General features: G+C 40.6%; 1 protein-coding gene across 2 annotated transcripts in view; it reads right to left on the bottom strand.

Annotated features, from left to right (window-relative positions):
• DNAH8 (dynein axonemal heavy chain 8) overlaps nucleotides 1-19,249 on the bottom strand; it is a 311,786-nt gene that overhangs the window by 23,003 nt on the left and 269,534 nt on the right. The window lies entirely within an intron of this gene.

Raw genomic sequence — 19,249 nt, 5'->3', positions numbered from 1 at the left:
CCTAAGCATCCTCCATTATATGGCAATTTTTAAGCATGAAGAGCACTGCTCATAATTCTTCTCTGAATTATAAATTATTAAATTTCTTGGGTCTTTTATGTTCTGTCTTCTCACTTTTCCACTTGTTTTGTGATTCCCAAAGTGATGTATAGGCAGCACTTGTCTAAATGCAACTACTTATCCTTAAAGTTCATATATTAAATAAAGATCTACTGTGTACCCAGCATTGAGTTAGGTATTAGGAGATGGTGGTGAACAGTTCTTTTTCTCTAGGAGAGAAGAGGGACATCAGTCAATACTATTGTAACAAGTGCTGTGCAGAAAAAGAATAGGATGGTTTAAGATCATATAGCTTCTCTCTCTCTCCTTCTCACTCTCTAGCTCCTTTTGGGGGGACTGACCAGATGCTCTGAGGTGCACAAACTCAGTTTTTGTCCCAAGGTTGCTGAGTCGACCAGCAGTCTAAACACACAGATATGGTGTGTATGTGTATGTGTGTATAGCAATTTACATCAAAAGATCAGGGTAGTTCTCTCTTAAAATGTCACATAGGGAATTCCCTGATGGTTCAGTGGTTAAGAATCCACCTTGCAATGCCAGGGATGTGGGTTTGATCCCTGGTCGGGAACTAAGATCCCACATACTGCTGGACAGCTAAGTCCATGAATGTCACAACGACTGAGCCCATGCACTCTGGAGCCTGCACAACACAACTAGAGAGATGTCCTTGTACTATAATGAAGAGCCTGCTTCAGTGAAGGATCTAAGACCCATCGCAGCCAAAAATAAACAAATAAATATATATATATTTAAAATGTAAAACTGCCTTATTTTTAAAAAGGTCATATGTAAGTTGAGACCTGAAGAATAAGCAGGTCAGCCAGACAAAATAGGGTGGAAGTGGGAGGCAAGAGAGGACATTCAGATAAGAGGTAAGGCCTGGAGGTGAGAAGGACTTCCCTGCATTTGAATAACAGAGACAAAGCCAGTGAGGCTGGAGCTAGAAGGAGAGGTAAGGATGGATATAAGGCAAGGACCAGACCATGCATGGTCATGTGGGCTGTTTGAAGAATCTGACATTATCCTAAAGGCAACAGGCAACCACAGAAGACTTCCTCAGCAGGGGTGTGGCAAGACCAGATTTAAATTTTTCTGTCTCTCTTGAACTCCTAATTTACCATCTATAAACGTCTCACAACTAAACTGTTTTGAGTTACTGTTTTGTTTTGCTTGTAAATTTTGTCTCATGTCCAGATGCAAACCACATTTACATTTCCTTACGAAAGAGGTTAGAGGCAAATTTAAAAGGAATCCAACAAATGCTTAAGATTAGTGATTTGTTTTTCTGTTATATTTCCTTAAATAAATCTTTGTAATATGGCTATAGGTATAAAAATTTTTAATGTGCATATCTTTTAACCCATCAAGTCTACATATAAGAATTCATCCAAGAGAGAACCAGACATTTTAATTTCTGACAGTATAGTGCAACTCTTACCCTGAACAACTCCAATGAAAATAGCTAAAAATTCTGGATAAGACATGAAAAACATTACTGAACTGGCAAGAAACTAAGAAATCCTCAGGATCAAATGAAATATAGAATGAAAGCTGGAATCAAGAAAGATAAACCAATTTTACCCTGGGGGCATCAACTAAACCCTGGTGTTCTCAAGTGTCTGTTGGGATGGTGCAATAAGAAAGGAGGCAAGCCCTATGTCCAAGGAAGAAAGCCTAAGAGGAAACTCCTACATAAATTTGGGACTTCACAGGGCTAATCACTCAGTATTAGGGTTCACTAGTAATAACCTGCCTATCAGAAGGGGATGGTAGGCAAACTGGTCTAGCTCAGTGAGAAAAAAATCTTTCCTAAGAATTCTTAATTTGTGACAGTAATTAACATTCATTCATATTACTTGTATAATTTGGAAAACCTTGAGCCAAAAATTTATTTTAAGATGGTCCCAGGAAACCTCAGGTGGCACCTGGTAGACGCAAACAGAAATCTTTCCTGGAACAACATGCCTTCGAACCAAGTCTTAAAGAATCCAACAGTTAATTTCCAATAAAGATGAGCTCACAGCCAGAAGTTAATCTTGTAAAGAAACAGGCATTGTGTGAAAGAGCCAACAAAAGGAAGTAGAACCAGACCTGCAAAGACCTCAGATAGTGAATTTTCAGATGCACATTATAAAATGTTTTCATTGTATTAAAAAACAAACATGATTGAAAATATAAGTATGATACAGGAAACAAGTATGACCAGTATTTTGAAAAAGAGCCAAGTAGAACTTACAAATATTTTAAAAATTAAACCTTGCATTAGTTTATTCTATTGCTCCTGTAACAAACTGTTATAAAATAAGTGACCTAAAAACAACATAAATGTATTATTTCACAGTTCTATAGTTAATGAGTCTGATATAGGCCTCACTTGGCTAAAATCAAGGTGAGCAGGCTGGGTTCCTTTCTGTTGGCTATTGGGAAAGATCCGTTTCCTTGGTCATTTGACAGAATTCACTTTTTTGCAGTTGTAGGATCATTGTCCCTATTCCATATCAGCTATAAGGACTCTTCCTAGCTTCTAGGGTCCATCTGTATTCCTTGGTTTATGACCTCCTTCCTACACCTTAAAAGTCAGAAATGGCGAGTCGAGTCGTTCTCTTTGAATCTTTCTTCCTTGTACAATTTCATCTCTCTGACTCACTCTTCTGCCACAAAAGCTTATGTGATTAAATTGGGCCCACCTGAATAATTGAGGCTAACATCCCCATCTCAAGGTCCTTAACCTTAATAGCATCTGTAAAGTCCTACTTGTCACATTAGGTAACATATTTATAGCTTTTAAGGATTAGGATGTGGACATCTTTGGGGGAAGTATCTACCCAGTAATAGTTAATGATGACTTAAACAGCAGATTAGATATAGCCAAATAATTAGAAAACAGGAATACATATCTCAAGACATTATCTAGAATGCTGCAGAGGGGGAAATAAATGGGAAATATAAAGTTAAGAGGCATATAGGCTAAAGTAGTACATTCTAACATACTTCTAGAAAAGTTTGAGAAAGATAGAAGAAGGAGAATTAGAAAGAGATAATAACTGAAGAAATAATGACTGAGAATTGATGAAAGATTTGAATCCTCAAGTTCAGGAAACTCAATGCATCCTAAACAGGGAAAATAAACAAGTAAATAAAAACCCACGTGTGGACATATCGACATAGCACAAAGATGGTGGAGTAGAAGGACATGCTCTCATCTTCTCCCGAGAGAACTCTAAAATTTCAACTCACTGCTGAACAACCACTGACAGCAGAATGTTGAATCCCACCAAAAAAAATACCCCATGTCCAAGGGCAAAGGAGAAGCCCCAACGAGATGGCAGGAGGGGTGAAATCACATTTAGAATCAAACCCCACACCTGCCAGAGACTCTCGGAGGGCTCAAATAAAACCTTGTGTGCACCGGGACCCAGAAACCCCACAGAGACTGAGCCAGCCCTGCCTTTGAGTGTTTGAGTGTCTCCTGTGGAGTCACAGGTCAGCAGCGGCCTGCCGTGGGGATAGGGCCCCTAGCTGCAGCAGACCTGGGAGGCACAGTGGGTGGCCTAAGTCCTCTTGGAGGAAGTCGCCATTAGCCCCACCATAGAGCCACCAAGGAGATGACCCCAAAACTGGAGAACAATTATACCAAAGAAGTTTTTGCACTGTTACTAAAGTTCTAAGACCCACAACCGAGTTCCCAACATGTGGATCCAGCAAAGGGACTGAGAAACCCCAGGGAATTGGAGGCCAGTGGGATTTGATTACAGAACTTCCACAGGACTGGGGAAACAGACTCTCGGAGGGCACAAACAAAAACTTGTGCTCACCAGGACCCAGGAAAAAGTAGTAGTGACCCCCCAAGAGACTGAGCCAGACCTGCCTGTGAGTGTCCAGGAGTCTCTGGTGTAGGCGTGGATTGACAGTGACCTGTTGCGGAGTCAGGGGCGCTGTATACAAGAGTGCTGGCATAAGTCCTTTTGAAGGAGGTCACCATTACTGCCATTATCCCTACCATAGTTTGGCCTCAGGCCAAACAACAGGGAGGGAACACAGCCCCACCCATCAACACAAAATTAAAGATATACTGAGCATGGCCCCGCCCATCATAACAAGACCCAGACTCCCCCACAGCCAGTCCTTCCCATCAGGAAGATTCCATAAGCCTCTTATCCTTATCAGTCAGAGGGCAGACAGAGGAAAACAACAATCACAGAAAACTGGCCAGATTGATCCATGGATCACAGCCTTATCTAACTCAATGAAACTATGAACCATGCCACCTAGGGCCACCCAGAAGAGACAGGTCATGCTGGAGAGTTCTGACAAAATGTGGTCCACTGGAGAAGGGAATGGCAAACCACTTCAGTCTTCTTGCCTTGAGAACCGCATGAATGGTATAAAAAGGCAAAAAGATATGACACTAAAAGATGAACTCCCCATGTCAGTAGGTGCCCAATAAGCTGCTTGAGAAGAGTGGAGAAATAACTCCAGAAAGAATGAAGAAACAGAGCCAAAGCAAAAAAATGCCCAGTTGTGGATATGACTGGTAATGGAAGTAAAGTCCGATGCTATAAAGAACAATATTGCATAGGAACCTGGAATGTTAGGTCTACGAATCAAAGTAAATTAGAAGTGGTCAAACAGGAGATAGCAAGAGTGAACATCGACATTTTAGGAATCAGTGAACTAAAATGGACTGGAATGGGCAAATTTAATTCAGATGACCATTATATCTACTACTGTGGGTAAGAATCCCTTAGAAGAAATGGCATAACCCTCATAGTCAACAAAAGAGTCTGAAATGCAGTACTTGGGTGCAATCTCAAAAACGACAGAATGATCTCTGTTTGTTTCCAAGGCAAACCATTCAGTATCACAGTAATCCAAGCCTATGCCCCAACCACTAATGTGGAAGAAGCTGAAGTTGAATGGTTCTATGAAGACCTACAAGACCTTCTAGAACTAACACCCAAAAAAGATGTCCTTTTCATTATAGGGGACTGGAATGCAAAAGGAGGAAGTCAAGAGATACCTGGAGTAACAGGCAAGTTTGGCCTTGGAGTACAGAATGAAGCAGGGCAAAGGCCCATAGAGTTTTGCCAAGAGAATGCACTGGTCATAGCAAACACCCTCCTCCAACAACACAAGAGACAACTCTACACATGGACATCACCAGATGGTCAACACTGAAATCAGACTGATTATATTCTTTGCAGCCAAAGAAGGAGAAGCTCTATACAGTTAGCAAAAACAAGACCAGGAACTAACTGTGGCTCAGATCATGAACCCCTTATTGCCAAATTCAGACTTAAATTGAAGAAAGTAGGGAAAACCACTTGACCATTCAGGTATGACCTAAATCAAATCTCTTATGATTATACAGTGGAAGTGACAAATAGATTCAAGAGATCAGATCTGATAGACAGAGTGCCTGAAGAACTATGGACAGAAGTTCGTGACATTGTACAGGAGGTAGTGATCAAAATCATCCCCAAGAAAAAGAAATGCAGCAAGGCAAAATGGCTGTCTGAGGAGGCCTCACAAATAGCTGAGGAAAGAAAAGAAGCAAAAGGCAAAGGAGAAAAGGACAAATATATCCATCTGAATGAAGAGTTTCAAAGAATAGTAAGGAGAGATAAGAAAGCCTTCCTCAGTGATCAATGCAAAGAAATAGAGGAAAATGATAGAATGGGAGAGACTAGCGATCTCTTCAGTAAAATTAGAGATAACAAGAGACCACTTCATGCAAAGATGGCCACAATAATGGGCAGAAACAGTATGGACCTAACAGAAGCAGAAGATATTAGGAAGAGGTGTCAAGAATACAAAGAAGAACTATACAAAAAAGATCTTAATGATCCAGATAACCACGATAGTGTGGTCACTCACCTAGAGCAAGACATCCTGAAATGTGAAGTCAAGTGGGCCTTAGGGAGCATCACTATGAACAAAGCTAATGGAAGCGATGGAATTCCAGCTGAGCTATTTCAAATCCTAAAAGATGATGCTGTTACAGTGCTGCACTCAACATGCCAGTAAATTTGAAAAACTCAGCAGTGGCCACAGGACTGGAAAAGGTCAGATTTTATTCAAATCCCAAAGAAAGGCAATGCCAAAGAATGTTCAGACTATTGCACAACTGTACTCATCTCACACGCTAGCAAAGTAATATTCAAAATTCTCCAAGCTAGGCTTCAACAGTACAGGAACTGAGAACTTCCAGATGTTCAAGTTGGATTTAGAAAAGGCAGAGGTCAAATTGCCAACATCTGTTGGATTATAGAAAACAAGGGTATTCCAGAAAAACAACTACTTCTGCTTTATTGACTATGCCAAAGCTTTTGACTATGTGGATCACAGCAAACTATGGAAAATTCTTCAAGAGATGGGAATAACAAGCCACCCTACCTGTCTCCTGAGAAATCAGTATGGAGGTCAAGAAGCAATAGTTAGAACTGGACATGGAACAATGGATTGGTTCCAAATTGAGAAAGGGGTATGTCAAGGCTGTATATTGTCACCTTGCTTATTTAACTTATAGGTAGAGTACATCATGCAAAATACCAGGCTGGATGAAGCACAAGCTGGAATCAGGATTGCAGGGAGAAATATCAATAACCTCAGATACGCAGATGACACTACCCTTATGGCAGAAAGTGAAGAGGAATTAAAGAGCTTCTTGGTGAAAATGAAAGAGGAGAGTGAAGAAGCTGGTTTAAAACTCAACATTCAAAAAACGAAGATCAGGGCATCTGGTCCCATCACTACATGGCAAATAGGTGGGGAAACAATGGAAACAGTGACAGACTATTTTCTTAAGCTCCAAAATCACTGCAAATGGTGACTGCAGCCATGAAATTAAAAGATGCTTGCTCCTTGGAAGAAAAGCTATGACAGATCTAGACACTGGTCATATGTCTCTCTTTAATATGTCTCTGCATATTAAAAAGCAGAGGTATCACTATGTTGAGAAAGGTCCATCCTGCTAAAGCTATGTTTTTTCCAGTAGTCATGTATGAATGTGAGACTTGGACCATAAAGAAAGTTGAGCACCAGAGAATTGATCCTTTTGAACTGTAGTGTTGGAGAAGATTCTTGAGAGTCCCTTGGACTGCAAGGAGGTCAAACCAGTCAATCCTAGAGGAGATCAGTCCTGAATATTCACTGGAAGGATTGATGCTAAAGCTGAAGCTCCAATACTTTGGCCAACTGATGGGAAAAACTGACTCATTAGAAAAGACCCGACACTGGAAAAGATTGAAAGCAGATGGAGAAGGGGATAGCAGAGAAGAGATGGTTGGATGGCATCACCAACTCGATGGACATGAATTTGAGCAAACTTTGGGAGTTGGTGATGGACAGGGAAGCCTGGTGCGATGCAGTGCATGGGGTCGCAAAGAGTCAGACACAGCTGAGCGACTGAACTGAACTGAGACATATCACCGTGGAATTGTTGAACATCAAAAACAAAGACAATATCTTAAAAGCAGTCAGAGAGAAAAAGAAATTATATAGAAGGAAATGACAATTACACTGGCAACTGATTCCTCAATAGCACCAGTGAAAGCCAGAAGGAAAGAACAGTAAATTCTGTGTGCTAGGATTAACTGTAAATACAGAATTGTATCCCAAACAAAATTATCTTTCATGAATGAGGGCAAGGCTAAAGATTTGAACAGACATTTCAGCAAACGGAGTAGTTGTACTGACGGCCAGTTACACATAAAAAGATGCTCAACCTCATTATTTGCTAGGAAAATGCAAATGAAAATCACAATGAGAGGCCACTTCACATTTTTAAGAATAGTTATAATTAAAAAAAAAAAACAGATAATAACAGATGCTGACAACAATGTAGAGAAACTTAAGCCCTCATACATCACTGGAGGGTATTGTAAAATGGTGCAGGTTCTTTGGAAAGTAAGTTAGCAGTTTCCTAAAATGTTAGGGATAAATTAACTATCTGACCCAATAATTACATTCCTAGTTGTCTGTTCAAGAGAAATGAAAAGACTTGTCCACACAAAGACTTGCCTGTGAATGTTCTACCAGCATTATTCATAATAATCAAAAAGTGGGAACTACCCAAATGTCCATTAACTGTTGAATGGATAAACAAAATGTGATATATTCATATGAGAGTGCTCTGTCGCTTCAGTCATGTCTGACTCTTTGCGACTTCTGGGCTGTAGCCTGCCGGGCTTCTCTGTCCATGGAATTCTCTAGGCAAGAATACTGGAGTGGGTTGCCATGCCCTTCTCCAGGGGATCTTCCCAACCCAGGGATGAAATCCGTGTCTCTTATGTCTCCGGCACTGGAAGAAGGTTCTTTACCAATAGTCCCACCTGGGAGGCCCATTATATTCACATATATATTGGAATATTATTTGACAATCAGAAGCAATGAAGCACTGATACATGCTAAAATGTGGATGAACTTTAAAAACACTACGCTAAATGAAAGAATCCATACATGAAAGACACACAGTATATGATTTCAAGATATAGGAAATGTCCAGAAAAGGCGAATCTATAGAAAGAGAAAGTAGATTAGTGGTGCTCTGAGGCTGGGGGTGGGAGTGTGAGTTGATTACAAATGGGCTCATGAATTCTTTGCAGGTAATGGAAATATTCTGAAATTAGAGAACTGTCCACTCAACATGAATAAAGTTATGACAAACTATAACTCAATAAAGCTATTTTTCAAAAAAGAAGGGCAAAATAAGGAATTTGCAAGAAAAAAAAGTTTACAATCAACAGATCCTCGGTGAAAGAAATTATAAAGTGTATATTTCAGAAAGGAAGATAATTATTCTGACGGAAGATTTGAGATGTAGAAAAGAATGGGTCCATGCATGGGTAAACATTATGGTATAAAACAACAATTATATATTTCATTGTGGTGTTAGAAAAGAAACAAGATAAAATTAAAATGCTGAAATGCCAGGAGAGGAGTAATGTAGTTAAAGTTGCCTAAGAATTTAATTGAGAAGAGGGTAAAGAAGTTTGTTTTAGGTTTAATTAAAAATTAATGTTAAAATTTCTAGGGTAATCAGAAAAAGAACAGAAGCGCAGTACATAACTTCCAAACTAGCCAAGGGAGGAAATAGAAAGAGAGAAATTCATATTCAGCAAAAGAGCAAAAAGGAGGAAGAAGAAAGGAAACAAAACATAGAAACAATATAAAAAAGGCAATGTTTTATATTTATTCTTTGTATTTTATAAATGCTCTGTATTTATTCAACATTTTATAAATTGGTTTAAAACTAATCAGACAAATATAAAAAGATGTACATACAAGACTGTTTACGACAGTATTTGTAACAATAAATCCTAAACAAGCTCTATAAAAATCTATATATCTAGTAAAAATGGTGATATAGTTCTATATTAATTGATAAGATAGAGTTATTGAATTGATATTATTCAATATTGAAATGTGTTATTCACTCAGCTGTGTTACTCTTTGCAACCCTTGGACAGAGGAAACTGGCAGGCTCCTCTGTCCATGGAATTCTCCAGGCAAGGATACCAGAGGGGGTAGCCATTCCCTTCTTTAGGGGATCTTCCCAGGTCTCCTGCATTGCAGGCAGATTCTTTACCATCTGAGCCACCAGGAAAGCCCATGAAATGAAGTAGCATAGTACAAAACCATATGGTATGATCTAATTTTTTCTTGATAATATCAAGTGTATAAGTAATAGAAAAACTTTGGTATGATGAGTTTTTTTATGTGATTATTACTTTTTGGCTTTCTATTTTCTGTATTGCTAATTTTTCTCAATGAAAAAGTATGATTCTTGTAATAAAGTATTAAAACCATTTGCATTTTGAAAAATAGAAAAAAAATATAAGCCCTTAGATACAAAGCCCACCACAAGGGTTAAGAACTCAACGGAGATGAATCAGCAAGAAATGTTTTAGGTTCCTTGAAACATGTCTTACAAATCCTTAGTAACATTTATGTTCCACAAAAAGGCCCTCTTCTGCCTTTTCTTACAGCATATGGAATGAGAGTCTTACCTTTCTCTTTCTTCATCTCTAGGTGTGAATTAAACAACCTTTTGTGAAATACCCTACTAACAGGTAGAATCTTAAGGAGCTACTGCTAAAATTATCCAGGATTCTCTGCTTATGAAAAATTGTATTTTGTGATCAGAGGGAATTCTATTCAGCTGGCCTTTAATTCATTTAGGAAACCAGCTGAAGAATGGAGGAGACGCTTCTGTCTTCAGCATTTTTATTGACTGACTGGCATCGGGACGCAAACCTGCATGTCCAAACAACTGCATCCTTTCCAAAAGTCATGGTTTAAGATAACTTTATCTGGACCCAGGCTTTACAGCTGGATTTTGAGTCAGATACAGTGATTATGAGGGCCCTGTGTCAGATCAGTAAATGTTTGTAACCCAACCAGAGTTAGGGTATTAACTCCACATGACCTTTAAGCATATAAATCACACAAGAAGGCCCAATAAGATAGGAGGTGATTTTTAACAAATGAAAATGGATTTTGTGTAATTTTACATAAAATTTTAATCTCTAAATTAAGTTTTGTTGAATAACCTCTATTTAGATGTTGGGGTTTTAGAATAGCCCAAAAGTTGGAAGACAAACATGTCAAGCACGCGCACAGATGAACATATGAATAGAGAGCAAAATGTTCTGGTAAAATGGCACCAAAGACACTTGCAACCCATTCCTAAACTTTGAAGAATGGTGTTATCCCAGGTTTAAAAGTTGCACTCCGGGGAAGAATTGGGAGAAGGGATAGTTAGGGAGTTTGGGTTTGAGATGTACACACTGCTGTATTTAAAATGAATAACCAACAAAGACCTACTGTATAGCACAGGGAACTCCGCTCAATGTTATGTAACAACCTAAACAGGAAAAGAATTTGAAAAAGAATAGATTCATGTACATGAATAAGTGAATCACTTTTCTGTACACCCCAAACTATCACAACATTGTTAATCAACTATACTCCAAAATAAAATAAGAAGTTAAAAAAAGAAATTTCACATATGCCAAAAAAGTCATGCAAAGCATAAGAAAAATGAAAATAACTCTGAAGGGGGGAAAAAATCCTATGAAAAAAGGTGATGGGACAACAACATGAAGTTACCACAAGTGAAGGAGCCACACGCTATTACATGCATTTTTCAGAAATCTAAATTTCTACATAATTCATAGTATTCCGAGATCTCATTGTAGCTTTAGACAGAGTGAAGATAGAATATGTGGTGAATGGCTGTATTAGGCAAGATGTAGGCGTCATTGTCACCTTACTGAGCATCATGAAATATTAACACAACATTAAATCTCTGACTTTATCATGAACTCCGTGTACCCACATTTCCACTGACTCCGAGGGTTCCCTGTTTCCTAAGTCAAACAAACCCCAAACCTAACTCATTGTTTTATTCTCCTTTTCCCTTCATCTGAACTGTTTCTTGCCCCATCTCCTTAGACATCGATGTCCTCATCCAGCTGCTCAACCTATCAATTCAGAAACAGCCTTCTTCTGTCATATTCCCCAGTGCTTCTTGGTTTCCAAGTCCTACATCTAAATCATTGCTAGGATCCATCTAGAAAATTCCAGTATCTTCATCCCCACTGCCTTCAGAACTGCCCCAAACTCTTTTGAGTGTACCCCAAAGCTTCAAAAGACAATCTCTGCATCTGCTTCAGCCTCAAGGTCAGGGGACACCTCTCTTCAAGCCCCTCTTTCCCACGCTTTAGGTACAAAGGACTCAGTTCTCCACACTTATCATATCCATCTCTGGATTGTCCCTGTGTGTAGGTGCCCCGATCTATGTCTTTTCTCTCACTGAGCTAAAGTGTTTGTTTATTTTAAGTATTTGTTTATGTGTTTGACTGCGCTGGATTTTAGTTGTGGCATGCAGGATCTTCCCGGCAGCGAATGGACTCTCTGGTTGAGGCACACAGGCTCCAGAGTGCGTGGGCTCAGGAACCGCAGTTATGCGGGCTTAGCTGATCCGTGGCTTGTGGGATCTAAGTTCCCTGACCAGGGATCGAAATCCATGTCTCCCACATTGCAAGGTGGATTCTTAACCACCTTGGTTAAGGTGGCAAGGTGGATCCCCGGGGAAGTCTCTATTTTTAATTGTACATACTGCAGGTGTACAATGATGACTCCATATACATATGCATCCCTCCAGATCATCATCTTCCTCTTTACTTGCTCTCTGTCCTTCTTGCGGCCTCCTCACCCCACCCCCACCCCCGGCATACTGTAGTCACCTCCTCCCCACCCCTTCTCCAACCTGAGAACTCCTGCACATCCTCTAAGGTACGACTCCAGTGTGGACTGTCTCACTAGCTTACTTTGACCCCTAAGTTGGAATTTACTGCTCCTTTGCCTTTGCTCTCATAGTAGCATGAATAATACCTCCTGATTTTAGAGTTAACCATATCACACTGCATAACTATTTGCCACTCATCCATCTTCCCTAATAGACGATGAGCTCCAAGGGCAAGGACTGAGTCTTACTGATCTTTGTATCCCCAGGCTGGCTAGGGAATATGTTCTCAATAAATATTTGTTTATTGAATTGAGGCCAACTAGCTTGGATTGCGTTAAACCTCAAATAGAAAGGAGAGCAATTCTCCAATATTTAAAGCGCATGAAAATTTAACTATTTGTTCCTTCTTAAGGTAAAAGTATAGTATATCATCATTACTGTCCATTTTTTCCAGGCACCTTCCTACACACAAAGGGATATATATGTATTCTCAAAACACAGGAGAATCAGATATAGTTTAAACATGATTAAATTTAAACAGAGACCTTTAAAGTTTACAGAGAAGAAGACAACAGTAAATTCCATGCATACTAAGAAAACCTGAGCTCATTCTTCCTACCTGTTCTAGCTACAAATAAAAAAGGGGAAAGACTCCATATCTGGAATTCTCAGGAGCTCTCTTGGCTCCCCTTCAGCTTGAATCTTTTCTGGAAACATGCTCTGTACCAGTGGCTGGGTGCCAACGGCGCACACCAGCGCAGACATGACCTGCTTGCTCTTGGCTGGCACCCGTCACGTTCACCAGCTCTCCAGGGGGGGACCGATGGAGTTGTTGCTGCTAGATTTCACCTAAGAAATCACTTTCATGGTGGATTATTTCATTTTTTATGAGGGGATCTGAAAACAGTCCTCACACTATGGATGAGGGGGACAACACCCTAAAAAGCTGACCCATTTTGCACAGGAGCTGGACAAACTCTCCAGATCGCATCCCCACCACACATTTTATTAGGCACAGAATGCTGGGGCTGTACAGTTTACATTTCTTTTTTCCACAAAGTGTTTTCTGTTTGTAAAGACAGGAAAGGCAGAAGCCTAGTTAGCTGGTTAGAATGGAGAATTGTGAGTATCTCTATATGCCTCGGAGAAGGCAGTGGCACCCCACTCCAGTACTCTTGCCTGGAAAATCCCATGGATGGAGGAGCCTGGTGGGCTGCAGTCCTTGGGGTCGTCAAGAGTAGGACCCAACTGAGCAACTTCACTTTCCCCTTTCACTTTCATGCACTGGAGAAGGAAATGGCAACCCACTCCAGTGTTCTTGCCTGGAGAATCCCAGGGACGGCAGAGCCTGGTGGGCTGCCGTCTGTGGGGTCGCACATAGTCGGACACGACTGAAGCGACTTAGCAGCTATATGCCTCAAAACCCAAGGGCTTTCAAGAAAACAGTCCACATAAAAGCTCTGAGGTGAAGAGCAAGAACTATAATACTCCATGAGCTTTGGTTCCAAATCACTTCTAGAAGAAAAATCTCTCTTTGGAGTAAAAATGGGACTTGCAGTTCACATTGGACTTGCAGCTTTGTGGTTTGGGGGAGATGTCTAGGTCATCTCTGTTGGGTGGGACAGTCGGGGGTCATGAAAAATAAAATGCACACAAAAAAACAGAACAGTCTATAAAATACACAATTAACCATCTAATGAGCTATTAGTGCACTGTCATATCCAAGCCAGCCTAGATTTATCTACATCTTCACACATGAAATATCAATGGGCATAAATTTTTTAATAAAAATCTGAAGCTCAAAAGTCAGCTGAAACTAAAGGGAATACAGTTAAATTTGTCCTGAATGGAAATGAACAAAAAAGTTGTAATAAGACATTTGATAAATTTCAGAAGGTAGAAAAATATGCCTAACTGCTAATGACTACAGGAGTGAAAATAATTGTTTCTGACATTGAGGTAGTTGAATGTACAGAGTACTTGGTATCTTGTAAATCTAGATAATAAAATGGGAATAAACTATGCATTTTTTATGGTTCCTATCACCAAGGTATCTAAGCTCTTGGGAGAGATTTTATTTATTTTAAAGCATTTATTCAGCTGGATTTCCCCCCTCTACTTCAGGGATCGGGCATGCTTAAGCAGGATTGAGGAGATGGTCCCCCCTCCCCCAAATTCCCTTCTTCTCTCAAATTTATGGATGCTAACTTTAGAGTACAGATTCCCATCAAGAGGTTCTCTACAGTGCCCAATTACAGCCACTGGGCCTTTCTGGAAGCAAGAGTGGTGTTGGACAGGGGGGAGAGTCAGAAAAACTAGTAAGGATTCCTCTAGCTGGTGACATTCACACAGATTCAGTTAGCGCATCTTAGAAAGGTCACCACCTCTCTAGTTACAACAGTTATCTCTGTACAAATGTTATCAAACCCCTCACTTGGCTGCAGTCCACATGATACACTCTCTTTCCCCTCAGACACATCCCATCATCTTTCCCAACTCAACACACCCTAACAGGACTCTAATTCTCCCCGCCCCCCGCCCACCAAATGCAATCCTGTTCCCAGCTCCTCCACCATCTCAGCTCCCAGATCAGGAATAAGAGGGAATCCTTTACCTCTTTCATCTCACGTAGAACGTGGAGAGTCACTTCTATTTGGTGTGGGATGGGTGTAGTAGGGAGGAGACCAGGGGTAGGTTTTAGCTGGGAAGTTTATGGGTTTCCCTGCTGGCTCAGATGGTAAAGAATCTGCCTGCAATGCAGGAGACCCAGGTTTGATCCCTGGGTCAGGAAGAACCCCCGCTGGAGAAGGAAATGGCTACCCACTCCAGTATTTCTTGCCTGGGAAATCCCATGGACAGAGGAGCCTGGTTGGCTACAGTCCATGGGATCGAAGAGCTGGACATGACTGAGCAACTAACACCCTTTTGACTGTCACTGCTTACTGCCTCCTGGTGGTTGGTGGGGGAACAGCGAGGCCTTGGAGCACAGCCCTCCAAGAAGGTGGGCTCAACTACCAGGAAGGGGGAGGCCAGGATTACAGTCACCACATATTTCAGAGACCAGAGAGAAGAAACATCAGATCTAGAACAAAGCTCACTCAGAGGTTGAGAACATGACCAAAGGTGTAGCTTCTGACCTGAGCAGGAGACAGAAACGGGCCAAGGTCCCTGGAAAGAGGGGGACCCTAGGGAAGACCCTAGGACAGACTAAAGGTGGAAGTCAAGAAAGAAGAGAGATAAGAGGAGGATCACAAGTCTTACACACCACTTAGTTGTTTCTAGCAGAAATAGTCCTCCAAGTGAGGCAGAGTTACAGCACTCTGCTCGTGACCTCACTCAGTGTGATGAGAGGTTGCAAGATCCTGATGCTCAATTTTGGGAAAAGACAGCTTTTTGGATCTGGAGCACACTTGCCAGCAATGGCAGATGAGCCTCCGGAGAAGGTTGAGAAGAGAGACTTGCCACATGGCGAAGAAAGCTCGCCGTGTCCTCTCTGCAGCAGGTAGCAGCAACAAGTAGATGGAAACCACGGAAGACTCTCAGTCACCGCTCTGTATTCACCAGATCGGTCTCCTTGTGGGGCTGGTTCTCAGCTTCACTCTACCCTCTCCATCTCTCATCATCCCTGATCTCTGCTGGTTCATTCACAGGGTCTCCAAGATGGCCTCTTAGTCCAAACAGCCCTTAAATATAGGGGAAATGTGCTTGGTTGCACTTAAAAGAAGAGGAAATAAAGCTATGCTGAGAAGCCACTTGTCACTCATCATATTGGTGAAAAATAAGCTTCACCAACACCCTGCTGACTGAATCATACTGTTGACTGTGTGTGTCATATTGCTGGTGAGAGTGTAAAACAGCACAGCCCTCTGTAAGGGAAACTGGAAATATTCATTAATCCTTGATCTAGCAATCCCACCCACAGCAGTTTACTTTGAAAAATACATCTCTAACAACATGAGAAAACCACAAGCATGAGATTATTAATTGAGGAACTACAGGAGACAGCAAAATATTGGAAACAACCAACATGCCCATCCATAGGAAAATGGATGAATGAACTATCATGCATATGATCCAGGCATATCTGTTTCTCTGCGCTTTGGGGTTTTGCACTTCAAAGAGACTGTAATTTTTACAAATTGAAGGTTTGTGAAAACCCTGTGTCAGTCAAGTCTATTGGCACCATTTTTTCCAACAGCATTTGCTCATTTCATATCTCTGAGTCACATTTTGGTAATTCTCACAATATTTCTAACTTTTACTATTATTTTATTGTATTTGTTACAGTGATCTGAGATCAGTGACCTTTGATGTTACTACTATGACCCACTAAAGACTCAGATAAAAGTCAGCATTTTAAAGCAATAAACCATTTTAAGTTAAGATGGGTACGTTTGTTTTTTAGACATAATTCTACTGCACACTTAATTGGCTACAGTTAAGTTAGTGTGAACATAACATTTATATGCACTGGGAAACTAAAAATATCATGTGGCTTGTTTTATTGTGGTAGTCTAAAATGATATCTCTGAGATGTGCCTTTAATGAGGACGATACCTATGAACATGTAGATGATTACAGGATCATCATTGTTAAGTGAAAGAAGTGAGACACACACAAATATATATGGCAATATATTTACAAACATATATGTGTATGCATATATAGTTACATATATAATTATATACACAATGACAATTTTGTATAAGAGAGAAAGGATAATAATATATATGATACTTATGTATGAGCAAAAAGAAATACAGAGAAGATAAACCAGAAGCTAATGCATTTGGTTGCCTGTTACAGAAGGGAGAATGGGTTGGGAGGGCTGAGACTTTTCTAAGAATCACATCATACAGCTGTGACTTTTGAGCTATATTCATGTTTCACATATTTAAAAGAATCAACAAAAAATTTTTTAAAAGTCTAAAATGTAATACAAATAGAAACAGGTGAATGTACTTATACATCAACTGATGGCACAAACTCACAGTAAAAACAATCTGAATAACTTCTGAGCATAGAGTTCTGTACATTCTCAATGGGATATATTCTAGGGGACAAAAAGAACTGCAAAAAAATCTTGACCTCCAGCTGGTACATCTGCTGTTGGTCATATGGTATTGGTGGTGAAATAAAATAGGATCCTATAGTCCTTTCCTCCCATGTTCTCAGCCTGCCTTTTGTCTGTGGAAAAACTTTAACCAAAGAATAAGTTTAATCAGAGAAGAGAGAAAATGCAGAAACAAAGGAAAATAGCCCAACAAGACTAAATAATAACAGTTCAGTCACTAAGCATGGTCAAGGACTTTTAGTACCTCCTCAAGGGCTATAGATAATGTTCTAAGCCATATCCTATGAGCTGTCTTACAGATACCAAAACCCCTACCAGGTGGAAGGACTTCACTACATGATGACTAGGCTTGTCGCTATGACAAAAACTGCCACAATTCTGGGAATTAACCTCAAGGAAACAGGAACAAACTGACCCTGGAACTGAGGATTAACTGTACTTAAAACAATCAGGATGATGCTGGTCAGACCACCGATGACAAATTTTAAGATGACTGTCAGAGCTGACTGTGCTGTTTCTACATGTAGCCCTCTGCCTCTGTCTATAAAAGCTTCTGCCCCTGAATGTCAGTGGAAGGGAGTCAGCCTTCAGACGGGTGTTGGCCCTCCCCACCGGTTGCCGGCATCCAAAGTAAAGCAAAGTTTCCTTTCCACCAACTTGCCTCTTTATTGGCTTTTGAGCAGCTATCAGCTGGACCCCACTTTCCGTAACAGTGTAATTTGGAGCAAATGAGTAAAGAAACTGAAGTGCTGAGAACCTGAGTTCTCCCCGTGGGAGGAAGGAGATCACTGTGTGAAACGAGCAAGGACGAGGAAGAGCCCTGAGGTGTGTTGGTACTGGCGTTACCCACAAGCTCAGGATATTTTAAAAAGCACATATCTCCTATCTGCCCACTCAGAGGATCTATAAGCGCACGCACACACACACACACACCCACACACACAGATGTGATTATGTGGTTATAGCTGTAGATGAATAAACAAACTGATAAATACAGGACAAAAGGAAAGCTAACGGAACAAAATGTTAACAACTGGTGAACCTAGGTAAAGGGTATATGGATGTTCACTGTACCAGCAACTTTTATGAGGGTTTATAATAGTTCAAGAAAGAAAATCAAGGAAAAAAAAAAAAAAAGAACAGTTTGTCTTTATCATTGCCTCCCATCTGGATTAGTTTGGTTGCTCTTCCCTGGACTTTTCTAGCTCTGGTTTCTCTCTCTTGAGAGCCGGTGACCAAAACTGCCTACAGCAATCCAGTCACAGGAATGCCATCCCTGTAAGCCAGGGTGAGACACTGTCAACCTTGTTTCACATGTTCCTTGGTAGGATCCTGTGGTACCCGACGGGATCAGACCAGACTGTCTAGGTACCAGCCAATGTGGCTCCTGGGGCTTTTGCCAAGGATGGAATCAAAGTTTAGAGCCTTCATAAGTGAACCATTTCGATGGCTAATTTACAAGTACATTAAAACTTACTGGCCATTTTTCTGCCCATTCCCTCGAATTCATGAGATCTTTCTGCAGACTATCTCTATTAATTAGACTCTCCATGGCCTAAGAGAATTTACTATCCCTGACACATTCAACAAATGTGACACTATTCAACAAATAGTGCCTGAGTAGCAGGCACTATTTAGCCCTGGAGCTACAGTAGTGAAAACAGGCAGACATTTCAGACATAATGGAGCTTATGTTAATAAAGATTTCAAAGGGAGGAAAGGAAACCAGGTTGTTAGACGACAAGCAAATAAAGAGCTGGTGAAAAAATCGACAGGAAAAAAGCAGGCAAGGAGGATGGAGTTTGGGGTGGGAGTTGGGGAGTGGTTTGCAATTTTTAAATAAGGCAGGCAGGGAAGGCATC

The sequence above is a fragment of the Cervus elaphus genome, chromosome 7 (assembly GCF_910594005.1).
Source record: "Cervus elaphus chromosome 7, mCerEla1.1, whole genome shotgun sequence".
Lineage (NCBI taxonomy): Eukaryota > Metazoa > Chordata > Mammalia > Artiodactyla > Cervidae > Cervus > Cervus elaphus.
This window is presented reverse-complemented; position numbering and strand designations above follow the sequence as displayed.